A 20,300-nucleotide genomic window follows, 5' to 3' on the forward strand; every position below is an offset into this window, starting at 1 on the left:
CGAATATCACGTAAAGCAGTGGTTTTCAGTTAATTTACCTGGTAAAATAAAGTTTAAATAAATGACATAAATGCTCTAATAGTACACGTAAGTTAGTGGTTTATTTATTGTTAGTTACTGTAATGTTGCGCTGTTTTATTTGGTTAATCGTCCAGTCTGTGAAGAAGGCATTCAAGTAAGAATTGCATTGTCGTATGACTCATTTCCTGGCGCGTACAATTTATATTAAGTCAGTGTTCATGGTTCGACTTCTGATATTCAGATCGAGTTCTAGGTCAAACTGGTTTGTTCGACTTTCAAGAAATTCGAGTTCTAGTGAGTTTGAGAACTGAGGTACCACTGTATATATATTTCTGAATGTGATTGCTCGCTGTGCTTTGGGTCGTTTTTGGTTAAATTAGAGACCCAAGTTAGAATTTTGCAGTGTTTTGCTCTTGGGATATGCACTGTGTTCGGGATAGTGCTGGGGGGTGGGGGTGGTGGTGTTTTTGTACTTAAAGTCTCTTTTTTATTTTGTTGTTTTTTTTGTCTTTCATTTTGTCCATTAGTGGTTACACTTTGTTTCGAACATGACATCTACCAGAGTCACAGAATTAATTTACTGCAACTCAGATTATGTCTGCTGGATATTACCAGTATTAAATATGGCAAATTCAAATATGGCTTCTGGGAGGAGTGGCCAGTCAGTTAAGTTTACTAATTGGAATGTGAAAGGCCTAAATCATCCTATGAAACGCACCAAGGTCCTTGCTCATCTTAAGTTTTTAAAAACGGATATAACCTTCTTAACTGAGACGCACATGCGCAGGTCAGATCATTTGAGTTTAAAAAGAGGCTGGGTTGGACAAGTATTCCATTCAACCTTTCGGAGTAGGGCCAGGGGGGCTGGAATCTTGATCAACAAATCAGTATCATTTGAAGTGTCTGAAACAATATTGGACCCCAATGGCCGCTTTGTTATTGTGGTGGGTAAACTGTACCGTTTGCCTGTGATATTAGCTTGTGTATATGCTCCAAATTGGGACGATTCTAAGTTCATGAACAATTTTCTATTGACCGTACCATACCTGGACACTCATCAGCTTATTTTAGCTGGTGACTGTAACTGTGTAATTAACCCAGTATTGGATAGATCCTCCAATCGCCCAATTGGTGCTTCAGAAACAGCTGAATGCATAGAGACTTTTTTACAATCTTGCAAGGTGTCTGACCCATGGAGATTTCTTTATCCTACAAAGAGGGAATACTCTTTTTATTATTCACGTATAGATTATTTCTTTATACATACATACATACATATCTACTCCCATTGGTAAAAGAATGTGTTTATAACAGTATAGTAATATCAGATCATGCACCTGTAACACTGGTCCTGACCTTCCCCTATCATAGACCTAGCAGATTCAGATGGAGGCTCACTTCACTTCTTTTGTCAGATGAATCATTTATTGCCTTCGTAAATGCTGGTATAGATATGTTTTTAGAAACTAATGTAAATGAAGAGACCTCCCCTTCCTTACTTTGGGAGACGCTCAAGGCTTACCTGAGGGGCCAAATTATCTCCTACAATGCCTCTGTTCATAAAGCACAGGTAGCTAGGCAAACATAACTTTTGGAATTCATCTCTAGAGTAGACAAAGCCTATGCCACTGGTCCATCTCCAGAGCTATATAAACGGCGGATGATGTATCAGGCTGAATTTGATCTGCTCTCAACTGGACAGGCGGAACGGGCTCTGTTAAAAACCAGACACATGTTTTATGAGTATGGGGAGAAACCAAGCAGGGCTCTGGCTTATACAGTAGTTTAAAACAGACATCTAGTACTCAAGTAATTGCCCAGATTGATTCTGACACAGGACTATTATCAGATCCCTTAGATATTAATAAGCAGTTTAGTGATTTCTATTTTAATTTGTATTAAACATTCTTTTGATCTGAGTTTAATGGATAGGTTCTTTGAAGACCTGAATATACCCACCGTGGATGAGAATGTAAGAGAATCCTATTTCCTTACATGAAATTCATAAAGCTATCACATGCATGCAGAGTGGGAAATGTCCAGGCCCGGGCGGCTTTCCTACAGAGTTTTATAAAAAGTCTGCAGCAAAATGAAACCCTTTACTCAAGGATGTATTTGATGACAGCTTAAAGTCCCAATGCCTGCCTCCAACTCTACGTCAGGCATCAATATCCTTACTTCTGAAGAAGGGCAAGGATCCCCTCGCTTGCTCCTCCTACCGTCCAATTAGTCTCCTTAATGTTGATGTTAAGATACTGGCTAAGGTGTTGGCTCTCCGTCTTGAATCTGTATTACCCTCCATTGTGTCATCTGATCAAACTGGTTTCATTAAAAATAGACAGTTGTTTTTTTAATATTAGGCGTGTATTTAATATCCTTTACACATCATCTTCGTCTGAGTGCCCAGAGGTACTCCTATCTTTAGATGCTGAGAAAGCCTTTGATCGTGTTGAATGGAACTATTTGTTTTATGTTCTGAAGTGGTTTGGCTTTGAGGATATTTTTATTTCTTGGGTGAAATTGCTGTACTCCTCGCCTTTGGCTTCAGTTAGAACCAATGATACTTATTCACCATACTTCCCTCTTCAGTGTCGGAATTTCTGAGGCATGTATTTAAAATAAGTATTTTAACTGGAAAATTGTATTTTATAATTCATATTTGACTTGTTCATAAAACTTTTTTTAAACAATTTTATTTTAAAGAACTGTGTAATTTCAGAGCCAAATGCCGTGTGTACACAAATATTTGAATTATTATTGTTTATTATTATAACTGCCGAATACATTCCTGGAGCCTTCGATTTAGCATACACAGTGCCCTCTACAGGATTCTGTCGAAACAGCATCTCCTTCAATCTCATTTATTTTTACAAAACACCTGTTTTTGAGTTCACTGGGTCTGTATGATAATTTTAAGCAATGGACATATTTTTCCTCTAATTATAAGGTGGTCTGGTTTCCCCAGGGATATGTGCGTTTTTTTCACAAAACGTTTTCTTCATAAATCCCAAAATCTTCCTATAAATGTGTGTATGAATGCTTCTCATATTTTTCAGTCACATTTATAGATGAGCACCCTGATTAATCTGTTTACATGAAAACATCTTAATTGCATTAAGGCATGTAAACGTAGCCACTTAACAAAAGGTAATTTGGTGACTTTGCAAACTGCATGTTCCTCATCTCCTCTGTATGGACCATAGAGCTGTGCATCGGAGAGTCTGGCAACACGCTACGTTTCAAGATACAGGCATTACAATTCAATGCGCTGCTCTATTTCACCTTTAAAAAAAAATATCTGCTTTTAGGAAAACTTGGCATAGTATAAAGAGCACACCACCAAATTCATGAAATCTGAGCAAAAACGTTTGATTTTAACGCAATCAGAACAGCATTTGCATTTAACACAGTCCCTGTAACAATCCAGCCTTGTAGCACTACAACTATTTCGGATTCAGCCAACTGGCAGTCTCGTGCAAGTTACTGAAAATGACTAGTTACCAATTACTGCATATCCTCCTGAGACCCGACCCATTCATTTATGTCCATTGTAGTGGACATTGTATTTTTGCATTTATTTTTTCACTGATGTTAGGAAACGTATTTATTCCTGTTGTGCACTAAAGAGGACATGCTGTGAAATTAAAAATAAAAATAAATTAGAAAAAATCTAAATTGTAAGATGTCTTATTTCCTCCAAAGACACATAACCTACAATTGAAGGACACTTTTTTCCTTGGGTCTCAGGAGGATATAAAAGTAATTATAATAAGGGTGGGACTGAATCGAGCGTGTCTAGATCTCTGCCTGGGGGGTCGCCGGCCGGGATCGCGAGCAGTTCCGACGTGTGGTGGGTGCGGCACCGGGCTGCATCAGCGCCTGCTCCCCCGGCCTGAGCTGCCCTGTATAATAACCTAATAACGGAAAATAACAGCGGGCTAAAGGCTGCAGAGTGATCAAATTAACATCGCATCACTGTTGAAATACATGGCGCAGACATCGGGGGAATATGGAATCAAATGTTCGGTAGCGATGTTTCTGCATCACAGAGATGTTTGCCGATGGATTTTGAAGCATCGCGGAGACATAGTACCAATGCATGTGCATGTGCACTCTGGTTAGTTATATTATTTTAGTGTTGCAGCTATGACAACGCCAGACAATACAACTGTCTAATTGTATCTATTACCGTACCTATAATATCAGCCATTCATTTCGCCACGGTGAGGTCGGATGGCGTTCCATCAGAAACAGGAAATTAGGGGAACATGCTGTCTTCATCTTTCCTATTGATGCACTGGAGCAGCTAAGTGCCATCCCTGGGGTTCAGGAGTTGGCTGTGGAGATGGGCTATCAGTATTAAGATAGGATATGTTAAGGTTAAGATCAAGTTCTGTAGCATAAGGTAACATAGGATAAGTTAAGATTATATAGGATAAGTGTTGGATTATGTGTTCTCATCTCATATGTTTGTATTATTTCTGATTATTAAGTTTTTTCCACGATGTTGACAAAAAGGGTCTACTTTTTCTTTTCCGCGCATGTATAATGTGTGACACGATGTATGCTGCGTGTGGAGTGATTTCTTCTCTCTTTCTGTAAGTTTTTCATGACAGCAGACGTGTGTAGACGTGTGTCAAAATGTATGCTTTAAAACGAAAATGTAAATACTGAAAAGACGTAAAATAAAACACCAGTTTACAATATTAATCAGTTTATTGATTTACACAAATGAATGAAGAGAACATTTGGTTCATACATATGGAGGCAGAAAGCTCAACAGGTTATGGGCCCAGGAGAAGTGCAGGAGCATGGCAGAGGCTGGTTTTTGATGGCGACGAACAGAAGTACGAACTATGGGAAGTAAAATTTTTAGGCCACACGAGAATGCTTGGCCTAAAGGAAACAATACTATCCGCTGACGACAATGTCGACCGAGAGAAGAATGAAGAATGCTACGCAGAGCTAATTCAGTTCCTCGACGACAAAAGCCTGTCGTTAGTGATGAGAGAAGCAACCGACGACGGAAGGAAAGCATTAAAAATCCTAAGAAATCACTACGCCAGCCAGGGTAAGCCGAGAATCATTGCCTTATATACAGAGCTAACTTCTCTGAAGAAGGAACCAGAAGAAAGCGTTACAGACTATATTATCCGAGCCGAAAGAGCGATAACGTCTCTCAGAAATGCTAAAGAAATGTTAAGTGATGGACTGATAATAGCTATGATTTTGAAGGGCTTGCCAGAATCATACAAACCCTTTGCCATCCACATCACACAAAGCAGCGAAGAATTGACGTTCGTACAATTCAAGAGTCGACTACGAAGTTACGAGGAGACAGAAAAGTTTGATCCCAAGACAAAATCGGACAACGTGATGAAAGCAGAAGCATCGACCGTGACATGCTATGGTTGTGGTAATCGAGGTCACATAGCCAGAGAGTGCCGCCAGAAAGCATCATCGAAGTGGTGTAACTACCATCGAAGCTCAACGCACAGCGACAAAACGTGCAGGAGAAAAGGCAACAGACAAAGAGATGATGCCAAACTGACAGCCGAAAAGAAAGACGACAACGAGCAAACTTTCGTTTTTAAAGTAAGCCAACGTTTACTTCCCGAAAGCATTAAAGGAAGAGGACTAATGGTGGACTGCGGAGCAACATCTCACATCATTACAGAGAAAGCAAGATTCACGCGGTTCGATGAATCTTTCAACCCTGCATTGCATTACATGGAATTGGCGGATGGAACGAGAATGAATAACGTAGCCTTAAAGCGCGGAGAAGCAGAGGTGTTCTTACAAGACGGGGAAGGAAAAACGGTCAAGACCATTTTAAGGAGAGCCCTCTTCATACCGTCATATCCACAGAGCATCATCTCCGTTCAAGCTGCCACCGAAGATGGAGCAAGAGTGATCTTCCAAAAGGGCCAAAACGAACTCATAGGTGAAGACGGTACTGTGTTTCCAATCAAAGAGCACGAGAGACTATTCTACTTGAAAACGGTAAATGAACCAGATCAATGTGATTATGAATTTGCAAATGATATGTGTGCCAGAGATAAAGTAAACTTAGCATGTGATGTTAAGACATGGCATAAAATCATGGGGCACTGTAACTTTGATGACTTGTTGAAATTACCTAAACTAGTCGAGGGTATGCAGATAAATGATAAAACTAAAGTAAATTGTAACATATGCATAAAAGGGAAGTTCACAAACTGTAGGAGTAGAAAAGCAGATGCAAAAGCTAATGCCCCCCTCGAACTGGTGCACACTGACTTGGCGGGTCCCATTGAACCAACTGCTTCAGAAGGGTACAAATATGCCATATCATTCACAGATGATTATTCAGGTGCCATATCAGTGTACTTTCTCAAAAATAAGAGTGACTCAACATTAGCCACTGAAAAGTTTTTTGCAGACAGTGCAAGGTAAAATGTATAAGGTCTGATAATGGCACAGAATACACTAGTAATGCGTTCCAATCCCTTTTGAGAAGAAAAGGGGTTAGACATGAGACATCATGCCCGTACTCTCCGCATCAAAATGGCACAGCAGAGAGGCAGTGGAGGACCATTTTTGAGATGGCAAGATGCCTACTGTTAGAGAAAGAGTTACCAAAGGTGTTATGGCCATATGCTGTTCAAACGACTGCCCATATTAGAAATCGTTGCTATAATGAAAGAACGCAAAACACACCTTACTTCATGCTCACCGGAAAGAGGCCAGACCTCTCAAAAATGTGGATATTTGGCTCAGACTGTTACGCATACAGGCATGACCAGAAGAAATTAGATCCTAGGTGTGATAAAGGAGTCTTTGTGGGGTACAGTAAAAATAGCCCTGCATATTTGGTCTATAACCGTCAGACAAGAAAAGTGACCAAGCACAGATTGGTAAAATTCACTAAGAAAGAACGTAGTGAACAAACAACACAAACAGATGAGGATGATCTAGAAATAGTTGCCGGTAGAGACAACAGTGCTGGTGGGGAGAAGGTTGACGAGTCACATGGTGAGGGCAGTACAGATGATGAGATCAAAGATGATCAAGAGGATAATGAGGTGATGAGGGAGGAAGTCTCAGATGAGAATGGAAACAAAACAGATGCAGAAATCATCCCAAACCAAAAACAACGGTTATCACAGAGAGAAAAGAGACCCCCAAAATATTTAGAGGATTACGTATCAGATCAAAACAAGAGTGATGTAACATATGTGAACATTGATTATTGTTACAGGGCAGTATTTGGTGTTCCCCAGGCGTATAGAGAGGCTTTGATGTCACCTGATGCACCTGAGTGGAAGCGTGCAATGCGGGAAGAGATGGATTCACTCAAAGAAAATGACACTTTCGAATTAACTACATTACCTGAGAATAGGAAGATCGTTGGAGGAAAATGGGTCTACACCATTAAAGAAAATGGTGGGATGGGAAAGCTCTTAAAAGCAAGATATGTGGCAAAGGGCTATAGCCAGACTGAAGGTATAGATTATCATGAGACTTTTGCACCTACAGCAGATCTGACGTCAGTGCGAGCATTAATGCAAATAGCTGTCCAGAATGACCTTATAGTTCATCAAATGGATGTCAAGACGGCATACTTACATGCACCTATAGATGAAGACATTTACTTGGAGCAACCTGAGGGTTTCGAATCAACTTCTGTGACAGGGGAAAAGTTGGTGTATAAACTGAAAAAATCCCTGTACGGTTTGAAACAATCTGGTTGGAACTGGTATGAGCTACTAAATGATCACCTTGGACAAAATGGTTTTGAGAGAAATTTGTCAGATCACTGTATATATAGGAAGCAAGCCGGAGAAGACATTATCATAGTCATCATTTGGGTAGATGACCTAATCATTGCAGCAAGCAGTAACAAAGGACTGAACAGATTCAAAAATAGCATGAAAAATAAATTCAATATGAAAGATCTAGGGAGGATTTCACATTTCTTAGGTATTGGATTTGAACAAACAAATGGAAAAATCAAAATGAGCCAAAAGGGATATGTGATGAAAATGCTAGAACGTTTTGGAATGTCAGACTGCAAGCCTAGGACTACTCCATGCGAGTTAAAGGTAGAGAGTGGTGAGAATGATCAAGATAGCAGCATGGAAGTCCAAAATCCCAGAGAATATCGAGAGATAGTGGGCAGTCTTATCTATGCCATGACATGTACCAGGCCAGATATTAGTTGGATAGTAAGCAAACTATCACAAACCCTATCAAGTCCAAAAGCACGGGATTTTGTAACTGCCAAACACGTGCTAAGGTATCTAAAGGGCACAAGTGATTACGAGTTGTGTTTTCAGAAAACAAATTGTGATCTGAGTCTAATAGCTTTCAGTGACTCTGATTGGGCATCATCCCTCAATGACAGACGTAGTACTTCAGGATATTGTTTTAGCCTGACAGAACAAGGTCCGGTAATTTCCTGGAAGTCAAAGAAGCAACCAGTCGTTGCATTGTCCACATGTGAGGCCGAATATATAGGTCTAGCAAATGCTACCCAAGAAAGCATATATCTAAGTCAGTTGCTGAGTGGTATGGATAACAAGGTGTACACCTGTACTAAAATGTATGGTGACAATCAGGGAGCAATTGTACTAACAAAAAATCCTGTGAACAGAAAGCGATCAAAGCACATTGACGTTAAATACCATTTCATTCGCGATGCAGTAAATGAAAGAAAAATAAGTATTGAGTATTGTTCATCAGAAGAGATGGTTGCTGACATGTTGACCAAACCTGTATCAAAAGTAAGAATGTTGAAGTTCAAATGTTTTCTTTTTGGAAGTGAATAGAGATGTATAATACCACTAACAGGTGTTTTCATATGATGAGAACAAGTGGGGGTCAAGGTTAAGATAGGTCAAGTTAAGATTGTATAACATAAAATAGCATATAAGTTAAGACTAAGACAGGATAACTTACCATAAGGTTAAGATAAGATTATATGATATAAGATACCATAGTATAAGAATGATAGGATTGTATCATGTATTTATAGGATTCCTATAAATGTTTGTATGAATGCTTACCATCTTTTTCAATCAGATTTATAAATGAGTTCCCCGATTAATCTGTTTACATGAAAACATCTTAATTGCATTAAGGCATGTAAACGTAGCCACCTAACAAAGATAAAGATAATGTTTATTGTCATTGTCACTTGGACAACGAAACTGAAAATGCAATTCAAGTCAATGTGAGGTGAAAAGAGTAATAAAATATTACAAAATATACAAATTGCATTGAATACTGCATTGACTATACCGACTGCACTGAATAAACATACTGCACTGATTAAATATAAGAAATGAACTGTTATGTTTTGCATTTAACGCCATGATTGCTAGGGGTGTGGTCCTGGTCAAGACAGTCTCCTGAACTCCAAACTGAATGTCAGAATGGGAAAGAAAGGTGATTTAAGCAATTTTGAGCGTGGCATGGTTGTTGGTGCCAGACGGGCCGGTCTGAGTATTTCACAATCTGCTCAGTTACTGGGATTTTCACGCACAACCATTTCTAGGGTTTACAAAGAATGGTGTGCAAAGGGAAAAACATCCAGTATGCGGCAGGCCTGTGGGCGAAAATGCCTTGTTGATGCTAGAGGTCAGAGGAGAATGGGACGACTGATTCAAGCTGATAGAAGAGCAACTTTGACTGAAATAACCACTCGTTACAACTGAGGTATGCAGCAAAGCATTTGTGAAGCCACAACACGCACAACCTTGAGGCGGATGGGCTACAACAGCAGAAGACCCCACCGGGTACCATTCATCTCCACTACAAATAGGAAAAGAGGCTACAATTTGTCCATCCCTTTATGACCACCATGTACCCATCCTCTGATGGCTACTTCTAGCAGGATAATGCGCCATGTCACAAAGCTCGAATCATTTCAAATTGGTTTCTTGAACATGACAATGAGTTCACTGTACTTAAATGGCCCCCACAGTCACCAGATCTCAACCCAATAGAGCATCTTTGGGATGTGGTGGAACGGGAGCTTCGTGCCCTGGATGTGCATCCCACAAATCTCCATCAACTGCAAGATGCTATCCTATCAATATGGGCCAACATTTCTAAAGAATGCTTTCAGCACCTTGTTGAATCAATGCCACGTAGAATTAAGGCAGTTCTGAAGGCGAAAGGGGGTCAAACACCGTATTAGTATGGTGTTCCTAATAATCCTTTAGGTGAGTGTATATATATATAATATTTATATTATAATATTATATTATTTAAGCTAATTTCCTAGATCCTTAAATTTGCAAGCAATCATTTGAAGAGAGAATGAACCTTTACTATGTGAGAAAGAGAAGTGCTCCTCCCTGCTTAATCAACTTAAAACACATAAAACATTCTCCTTCACCTTTCCCCTTATACTACAAGCCTTCCATTTCAGTTTAGCTGATTCTTAGCACAGCTGACTAGTAAATTTCTAGTCAGGCAAAAGGGGGTCAAACATCGTATTAGTATGGTGTTCCTAATAATCCTTTAGGTGAGTATATATGCATGATAACGTCATGTGTGCAAAATGTTTGTGCATATACAAGGAGGAAGCTTTTTTAGACATTTTAATGAATGGTCATTAGCGTCGATAGCTAGTTGATCACTTGTGTTGAGCCAAAAAACTTGCAGGCTCCATTTTTAGGGCCTATTCATTTTTATACTTTTAAAGGTCTTGCTGAGTGTAGAGCTGAAATTGTGCTTGTCTCAGAGGCTTGAGAGTACAGCAAGGGAAGACGAAGTGTCTCCGGGACGACCACAGGCAACCTGGCACTGCCCGGGTAGATGAAAGAAGAAGGGCACAGAGCCAGGTTGGGCACCACAGCGCTATCCAGCCCATGGTTGACGATGGTCACATTCCACCAGAACCTCCCAACACTAACTCCCCGGGGAACTTCCAAGCAGCAGAGCAGATCCCAACAGCCGAGGATTAAAGGAAAGGAGAGATTCTGGCAGGAAGAAGATCTTGTGGCCAAAGTTTGGAGAACAGATGTGTTACAAATGAAATATCACATTAAGCCTGGGTTATTTCACCATTTTCATTACAGGGAAATTTGTGAAACTCATATTTGAAATAAAAGTATGTGCTACAGCTTAATCATTTTTTCATACATTATTTTGTATTTTCAAAATGTCTTTATTGTAAACTGCACAGCATGTGCCGCTGTGAGCACTATCCCCCGTACAGGAACTATGAATAAGAAGCCTTTAACCTGGGCAGAAAATACATTGTTTTTTTTCCCCCTTGTCGTGTCCAGCAGTTTAGCAAGCAGGATGTTAGTCTGGGTGCTTTATTGTGCCAACACTTTTATTTTGCAAAGTGGAGCTTCGGATTTAAGCTCCTCTTGTTACTTGAGGTGTACTCTTTATTAATCATTTTTATGTCATTGCGCCACAAAGCCGGAGCTGACAGGGGCGGTTAGTGGGAAAGAGATAGAGAGAGAAAGTGAGAAAGGAGAGAAAGGGGTAAGAGACAGAGGAAGTAGAAAAATAAATAAATACATAATAAAAATAAAATAAGGAGGGGGGTCAGAGAGAGAGAGAGAGAGAGAGAGACAGGGAAAGAGAAATAATACATAACAAACAGTAGAACAAAAAGGAAAGAGTGATAAAAGGACAGCTTCTGCATCTTGCTGCTTTACACCGTATCATCACACCAGCTGCTGTATCTGAAAGATAAGATCCAGGGACACACACAAACAGTATACACACAAAGAAACCAGTGGTACCGTTATGACATGGGAATATGCTTGTGCCAGTATCTGCTTCTGGAATTAAATACGTTAATACCAACGAAAGAAAATAAATATATATACATAAGCAGACCACCAGGAACACTGTCTAAATATCGCCGTACCCGTATCTGCATCTGAGAGGAGGGAGTGGAAGCCACACACCAACTTTCACACATACTCTCACACACACACACCCAGACAAGGAGAAAGAGGGATAAAATGGGGGAAGAGAGCCCTAGACTCTTTTGTGTGTGTGTGTGTGTGTGTGTGTACATGTGTGCGTGCATGTCTATGTGTGTGTGCATTCTAAGTGTATGTGTGTTGATATGAAAGTGTGTGTATGTGTGTGCGTGTGCATATGTACGTGTATGTGTGTGTGTTTATGCATACGTATATGTGTGTTTATACGCATATGTGTATGTGTGTATGTTTGTGTGCTGTGAGTGTATGTATGAGTGTGCAGGTTAACATGTAATGATTCCCAGTGAGTGTTCGAGGCCACAACAACACCGCCCTGGGGCCCCCAGACGGCCGGGAGAGCTCCGACGGGTCATGGACCCAGCCGCCCCACAGCGGCCAGGTACCCGGGCCCCCCGCCACCGTATGGCTGCGCGCCCACCCCAGGAAGGCAGGGGGGGAGGCACCGGGTGCCCCCCACCGGCGAGCACGAGCCAGGAACCCCACGGCCACAGGCCCGGGGGCCGGCCACGCAGGCACGGACAGAGCCAGGAGCCCGGACCACCCGCACACCCCGCGGGGGCCCCGCCAGCCCCGGGGAGACCCGCCCCCCATTGTTTTTAAGTCGGTCTTAATGAAATAGTACCAGTTTCAGAGGGCATTAAGTTGAAAAATACACAGTGAAATATCTAATAATAATAATAATATCTGAACATTCAAACACAGCATACAACTCAGTTTGCAAATTTAAATTTTATTTTAAAGAACTGTGTAATTTCAGAGCCAAATGCCGTGTGCCCACAAATATTTGAATTATTATTGTTTATTATAAATGCCAAATACATTCCTGGAGCCTTCGATTTAGCATACACAGTGCCCTCTACAGGATCCTGTCGAAACAGCATCTGCTTCAACCTCGTTCACGAAATATGCGTTTTTTTCACAAAACGTTTTTCTTTATAAATCCCAAAATCTTCCTATAAATGTTTGTATGAATGCTTACCATCTTTTTCAATCAGATTTATAAATGAGTTCCCCAATTAATCTGTTTACATGAAAACATCTTAATTGCATTAAGGCATGTAAACGTAGCCACCTAACAAAGATAAAGATAATGTTTATTGTCATTGTCACTTGGACAACGAAACTGAAAATGCAATTCAAGTCAATGTGAGGTATAAAAAGAGTAATAAAATATTACAAAATATACAAATTGCATTGAATACTGCATTGACTATACCGATTGCACTGAATAACCATACTGCACTGATTAAATATAAGAAATGAACTGTTATGTTTTGCATTTAGCGCCATGATTGCTTTGGGGAAAAAACAGTTTTTCAGGCGATTTGTCCTGGTTTTCATGGCTCTGTATCTCTTGCCTGATGGCAAAAGCTGAAAGAGACAGTGATGTGATGAATCCTGTGAAATGTCCAAAGCTTTTTTCCGGCATCGGGAGGTGTAGATCTGTTCCAGGGAGGGGAGAGGGCAGCCAATCGTTTTCTCCGCTGCCCTGATGACCGTGTGGAGAGCTTTCATGTCTGAGGAAGTGCAGCTGCCGTACCACTCTCCATGGAACAGTGATAAAAGGCATGGAGCAGATTTCTGGGGAGACGGTTCTTTCTGAGGATTCTCAGAAAAAACAGTCTCTACTGCGCTTCTTCAGCAACTCCTTAGTGTTCTTAGGTAACTTGGTGACTTAGCAAACTGCATGTTCCTCATCTCCTCTGTATGGACCTTAGAGCTGTAGGGAACTTGTAAATTCTAAAGGGTTCACAAACTTCTAAGCACCATTGTTGTTTTATTGTATGCATGACCATTGGCTAAGATATGTGATCATTGTTTGGCTGTAGTGGAGGCTGACTGATATTCTGCAAAGTACTCAATTTCAGTAAATCTGCAGAGTGTCCTGCTGAGTGATTATAAGGGGATTGAATAATGTTTATTGCATCTGTATTCCACAGACGGCTATGAAGAGGGCAGGAGGAAGGCCAAAGAGGCAGAGACGATGTCTGACCTCCAGTCTGAAGCAGAGGTGTCTAGGCAAAGGCCACCAAGGTGTAAAAGGTATGTCAGGTTGTGTCACATCACTATTACTTTTCCCGTTCACACGCTGTTTAAAGTCTTGTTTTCTATTAAACTTCACTGAATTGAATTGGTACGGGTCGAGGTTTGCCTTTTATTTTACACAGTTTTCCATTCAAGGTTCAAGGTCACTTTATTGTCATCAGCAGCTTCATACATGTACAAAGAGTGATGAAACAACGTTTCTCCATGGACCCAGTACAACATATAGTAACATATAGTAACACTTAACATCACAGTAACAGGACGTGCAAGGTGCACACAGGCAGTAAATAAATAGTGCAGAGATATAAACTTCGTAAGTAAGTAAGTGCAGTTGCTCATGTTTGTAACCCCGCAACTGCACCACCTTTTGCAGTAATCACTGCCAACAAGCAATCTCTGTACTTCACCATGAGACGTCTGCATTTGCCAAAAGGTAGTTTGGCTCACTCCTCCTGAGCAAACTGCTCAAGCTGTCTTAGGTTTGAAGGGTGGCGTTTCCACTGCAATTGTTAGATCTTTCCATAGATGGTAAATATGATTAAGATCTGGGCTCATAGAGGGCCATTTAACAATTGTCCAATGTTTTTTTCTCAGCCATTCCTGAGTGCTTTTAGCTGTATGTTTTGGGTCATTATCCTGTTGGAGGACCCATGACCTGTGACTGAGGCTGAGCTTTCTGACACTGGGCAGTATGTTTCACTCCAGGATGCTTTGGTAGTCTTGAGACTTCATTGTGCCCTGAACAGATTCAAGGTTCCCTGTGCCAGATGCAGCAAAGCAGCCCCAGAACAAAACCGAGCTCCTCCATGTTACACAGTAGGTATGGTGTTCTTTTCTTCTAAAGCTTCATCTTGCTTCTGTAAACAGAGCTGATGTGACTGGCCAAAAAGCTCCAATTTTGTCTCACCAGTCCAAAGGACATTCTCCCAGAAACTTTGGGGCTTGTCAAAATGCATTTTGCTGAATTCCACTCTAGCTTTTTCATGTTTCTCTATTAATAGTGGAGTCCTCCTGGATTCTCTTCCACGGAACCCATTATTGTTCAAAAGGCGACGGATGGTGCGATCAGTAAGTGACGTACCTTGATCTTGGAGCTCAGTTTGAATGGTTTTGAATGCTTTCCATGGCTCTTTCTACCATCCGAACTATCCGACTGATCAACCTGGGTTGCATTTCCTCACAGTTTTGTGCAATGACCTCATGCTGCCATCTTGGGGCATTGCCAGTCTTAATGCATTGTCAGTCTTAGTGCATTGTCAGTCTTGGTGCATTGCCAGTCTTGGTGCATTGTCAGTCTTAGTGCATTGCCAGTCTTGGTGCATTGTCAGTCTTGGTGCATTGTCAGTGATATTTTTTTTTCTTTGTTTTAACTGCACATTCTGTAGTACATTATAAATGAAAACAGCATCCCCCATTTATGTGGCGCAGATCCTGTGAATAAGAAGCTGTCAGCCCTGTGTACATACCCTGTACATTTCCTGGGCTCCCATATTAATCATAAACTTCAGATTTTTTATTTATTTTTTTTGGGGGGGAGGGGCATTTGGTACCTGTTGACAGGACTCACACACACACAGTCATTCACATACACACACATCCGTCCATATTAACACTCATTTTAATCTAATTGTGGAATGCAGGCCTTAAATGATTCATATTATTTCAATAAGGCCTCCCTTTAGGGGTATAGTCCATGCTTTTACGTTTGTGTAAATCAAACCAAACAAAGGACACGGCCGCATGACCCCGCGGCGTCGAACAAAGAAGCACTGTGGGACATACGGCGGCGTCCGAAACAGACTGAGGAAACGAGCACATCGCCCGCCACTGCCCAGAGTCCCGCTCGCAAACGTCCAGTCTAAACTAGGTGACCTAAGAGCGAGGTTGGGGTTCCAGCGCGATGCAAGAAACTGCAATATACCATGTTTCACGGAAACGTGGCCGACCCCCCTGGTACTGGATCTAGTGGTGACTCCGTCGGACTCTTTCTCTCTTTTTCCTGTTTCATAACTGCTTTGCTGTTGGTCATTTAGTACTTGCTCTTTGTCTATGAAACTATGTCATAAATAAAAAGGACATTTAATCGAAATATTACATGCTGATTTTTTTCCTGGTTAAATAAAATCAATACAGCAGATTCTTTTATACACACACGACTGCTTTTTTTGTAACTTAATTATGCCATATAACACGATAGGTTCTCTGTCATAAGAATATTCCAATATGTTGGTTGAGATTATTTAAGCGGTACATCAACAATCCTTGTGGGGGAAATTAATGATAATTAAACTTTGACAAACAAGGGCATAGCTGAAAAATCAGTACACTGCTAGTGAGTTACTGGCAATATAGCATAGAAATTTACTAGTCAGTTGTGCTAAGAATCAGCTAAACTGAAATGGAAGGCTTGTAGTATAAGGGAGAAGGTGAAGGAGAATGTTTTATGTGTTTTAAGTTGATTAAGCAGGGAGGAGCACTTCTCTTTCTCACATAGTAAATGTTCATTCTCTCTTCAAATGATTGCTTGCAAATTTAAGGATCTAGGAAATTAGCTTAGTCTACTGTTGCAATGATATACAGCTGCAGACTCTTAATGGCCTTAAAGAGCAATTCAGTGAGACTGAAGTCCTGAGAGGTGTTCTCAAAGTCATTAAATCAGGAAACTTCATAGACATGCTAGTACACAAGGATAAGCTTAAAGGCTTTTTACAGTCCCATTTAGGGGGGCGAAGTAACACGGAACTATTCCAAGAGCTCATGTGCGCAAATCAGAGTGACAATGAAACACCACAACAGTTTTTGTACCGAGTCATAGGCCTCAAACAAAAGATCCTATTTGCTTCTAAATATGCTGGCACTGAATTGAAATACCATGTGACCACAGTCCAAGACATTTTCCTCCACACAGTATACCAGGGCCTCGGCCATAAGCATGATGACATACGTCGAGAACTTAAACCACTGCTTTCAGACAGCAATGTGTCTGATGAGACAATCCTAAAACAAATGATGAGGATAACAAACACTGAGAATGAAAGACAAAGACGCCTAGGGACAGTTGTGTGGCAGAGACCTGTAAATGTGCAGAGAGCGCAGCTTGAAGTTGCAGCAGCGCAAAACAACAGTACAAAGAAACATGGTTCAGATCAAGAGCCCAAAGCTGAAGTGCTCCAACAGTTAACTGAGAGAGTGGAGGAGTTAATGAAGAAAGTTGAACAACTGCAACAGCCATTGCAGACCCAACAGCCACGGTCTTGCCACAACTGCCCAGGTAAAGTAGACCAACAGAAAGCCAAATCTTACAGCTGTGCTAAATGCCTTGAACTAAACCACCCAGGTTGCACGCATTGCTTTTACAGTGGTGAAGAGGGCCACAGGGCAGTGGGTTGTCTGAAGAAACCCAAGTGTCAGGAAAACGTGAGCTGATTTCTGCTGTGGGACAGGCAGTGACCGGGCTTCACCTTCAGTCCCAATTGTGCCCACCTCACACTACTGAGTGCGACACAGAGGGCTCAGACACCAATAAGACTAAGCCAGCTATAATGAAACATAGGCCAAAAGACCACAATGAGCAAGCATTTCCCCAATCCCCTCTTCTCATACCCAGTCAAATGAGTAGGCGCCTGGTTAAGTTTATAGGTGCCAAGGCTCTTGCACGATGTAACCTCAGTGGGTTGACAGTCGATGCACTGCTAGATGCAGGAGCTCAACTGAGTATGATCAACAGAGGTTGGAAGGAGAGGTACCTACCAGACGCCCCGGTGAGGCCTCTCAGTGAAATATGTGATGATAAGGAAGAGCTGGAGGTCCATGCTGTAAATGGAGACTTTCTTCCTTTTGATGGCTAGGTCCTGATCACGGTCAGCTTGAGCGCTAATGGCAGCTTCAGCGAGCCCATCACAGTGCCTTTTCTTGTCTGCAGTGTTCCGCTTGATCACCCACTACTTGGGTTTAATTTGCTAGAGGAAGTGGTTTTGAGTCAGCCAGGGGAACTTGTCCCAGCCCTTACCATGCTTCTCTCTGATGCAATGTCAATGCCCTCTGAGAAGCCTGAGCTGTTAGTGAGCTTCATTCATGCTGGCAAATCCTCCAGACATCAGGGGCGTCACATAATGCTATGTCATCCAATCTTAGTTTAACATTATCTTAACGTATCCTATCTTAATCTTATCTTATCCTAAGTACTTGTGAGATCTCTCACCTAATTATTTGCAGGTTCTATGAAAAACCATTTACATCACACAGATAGCCCATCTCCACAGCCATCTCTAGGACCCTGGGGATGGCACTCAGCTGGTCCAGCGCATCACTAGGAAATATCACCTCAACTTCATCAACCCAATTCTCACCATACGAGTAGTGAGCCTCTGAGTTTTGAGTCCTCCCCTACTTGCAGATGTAAATTGCATTTAAAAATTCATTCCAAAACTGAATACACCAGTGATAAGTAAAACACTTGGCCTCATAGGTCATTTTAGGGCAATTGCTTAGATAATAGTCATGCAACTTATTGAATCTTTCCATTTTTTCAAAAACAACAGTAGGGGACATAAATGGGGGTGTCGGACCCGTAACCAGCTGAGATGAGGGGGCTGCAGCCTGTGCTGGAACCTGATACAGAGAGGTGGGCTGGAGCTGAAGATGGATGTGGGGCTGGACTTACAGGTGAGAGTATGCGTAGTGACGGAGGAGGAGAGTGTAAAAAAAGATGGAGATGGAGAGGAGACAAAAGAGGATGGGACTGGTGACGGAACTAAGAAGTGGAGGAGAAGGCGGGTGAGCAGGGCTCAGGTTCTGACACTGATGGAGTGCGACACAGGATTGATTGATTGATTGATTGATTCCCTTTTTTGCTGTTGCAATTCACCATGTCACTAGTCACAAGTACCAGCGAAAAGCAGGCCATCAACCCGACCATACATACACAAACATTATAGGGGGGCAGACAGGTCAGGAAGACAGTGGACTGTAGGAAAACTCAGAGAAACAGATTACGTGAGGAGAGTGGAGGTGAATAAAAAAAACAGCCCCCAGACTGTACTCCAGTAGGAAGTACAATATAGGAACAGAAAAAAAAAACACCTCAGCAATAAGCACATAGTCACCACATCTCACAACACTAAAGTCGAGACTTGCAACAGGGGAGGGGAATGGGGAGGTGGAGGTAGTCCAGCATAGACAAACAGCCGTCCGTTCCTGCAGCCAAACGGCGCTGTACAAGGACCCGTTCGTTCACGCTGGGGGTATGAAGCGGCGAAGGCGTGGGATGGGGGTAGGGTGTCCTTGTGGTTGGGGGAGAGGAATGCAAGAGAGTCTCACTGCCTTGTTCTTCAGGGGGAGTTGTTGAGCTCAGCAGAGGCCTTGGCCAAGGCCCGTGCTGATTAGGGGGGAGCCAAAAGCAGATAGAATTGGGTTGTTTGGGTTTTCAGGCGAGAAACTGTAATTTCGCAGTTCCTCTAATGTCCATGCTGGTCTCCGCCATCCAAAATACTTTGCAGAGCCGTGAGCCTCTCCATGATGTTATCAAATCTGCGGTCCATAGTCACGGTGATGTTATTAAATCTGCGGTCGTTAGACACAGTGATGTTATCCAGTTTGCGATCTATAGCCATAGTCTGGGCGCCAACAGCTCTGCCAAGTCCGTCAATCATCCCGGCCAGCCTAGTTGGGCTTTGAGCGGCTGTCACCGTTTTCTTCAATTTCCGATAAGTCAGGGCAATGCCTAATCCAATCAGCATCAGACCCGTAATCATGGTTCCGAATAGGTAAATGTCTTCGATGTCCTCCACGGAAAGAGCTGCCAGACACACGACCCTCCACTTCTCCCATCCGTCCATCGTGTAGCCAGCTGCGTATGTTCCTGCAGAACAGTCAGGTTCCCCTGAACCTGGGCTTCTCGTCGAGAAGATGGTGTCAATTGCGTTGAGAGACCAGTTGATCAAATCCATAACTTCCTTAGTTTTGAAGAGCAGGGCTGAGAGAGTCTCTCAAGTATAGACAGTAAGACAGTAGACTAGACGAGACGAGAGAAGCAAAGCAGGGAAGATAAGGGGAGGGAGAGGGAGAGAAGTGCGTCCGCCTCCGATGAGAGCTCAGTGAAGGATGGTTGCAACCTCGTCGTCACTCTGGGTGAGATCCTCACACGGGATCTTCTCACCCACCTAGGTTGAGTTGAAGGGGTTTACCAATTTGCTGTTACGGAAGCGTAGTAGACTCTGTAAATTTTTTGTAAATGGTCCCTTTTGTTTTTTACACCTCTTTCCACGTCCTGACCGG

The sequence above is a fragment of the Paramormyrops kingsleyae genome, chromosome 24 (genome assembly GCF_048594095.1).
Source record: "Paramormyrops kingsleyae isolate MSU_618 chromosome 24, PKINGS_0.4, whole genome shotgun sequence".
In the NCBI taxonomy this organism is placed as follows: Eukaryota; Metazoa; Chordata; class Actinopteri; order Osteoglossiformes; family Mormyridae; genus Paramormyrops; species Paramormyrops kingsleyae.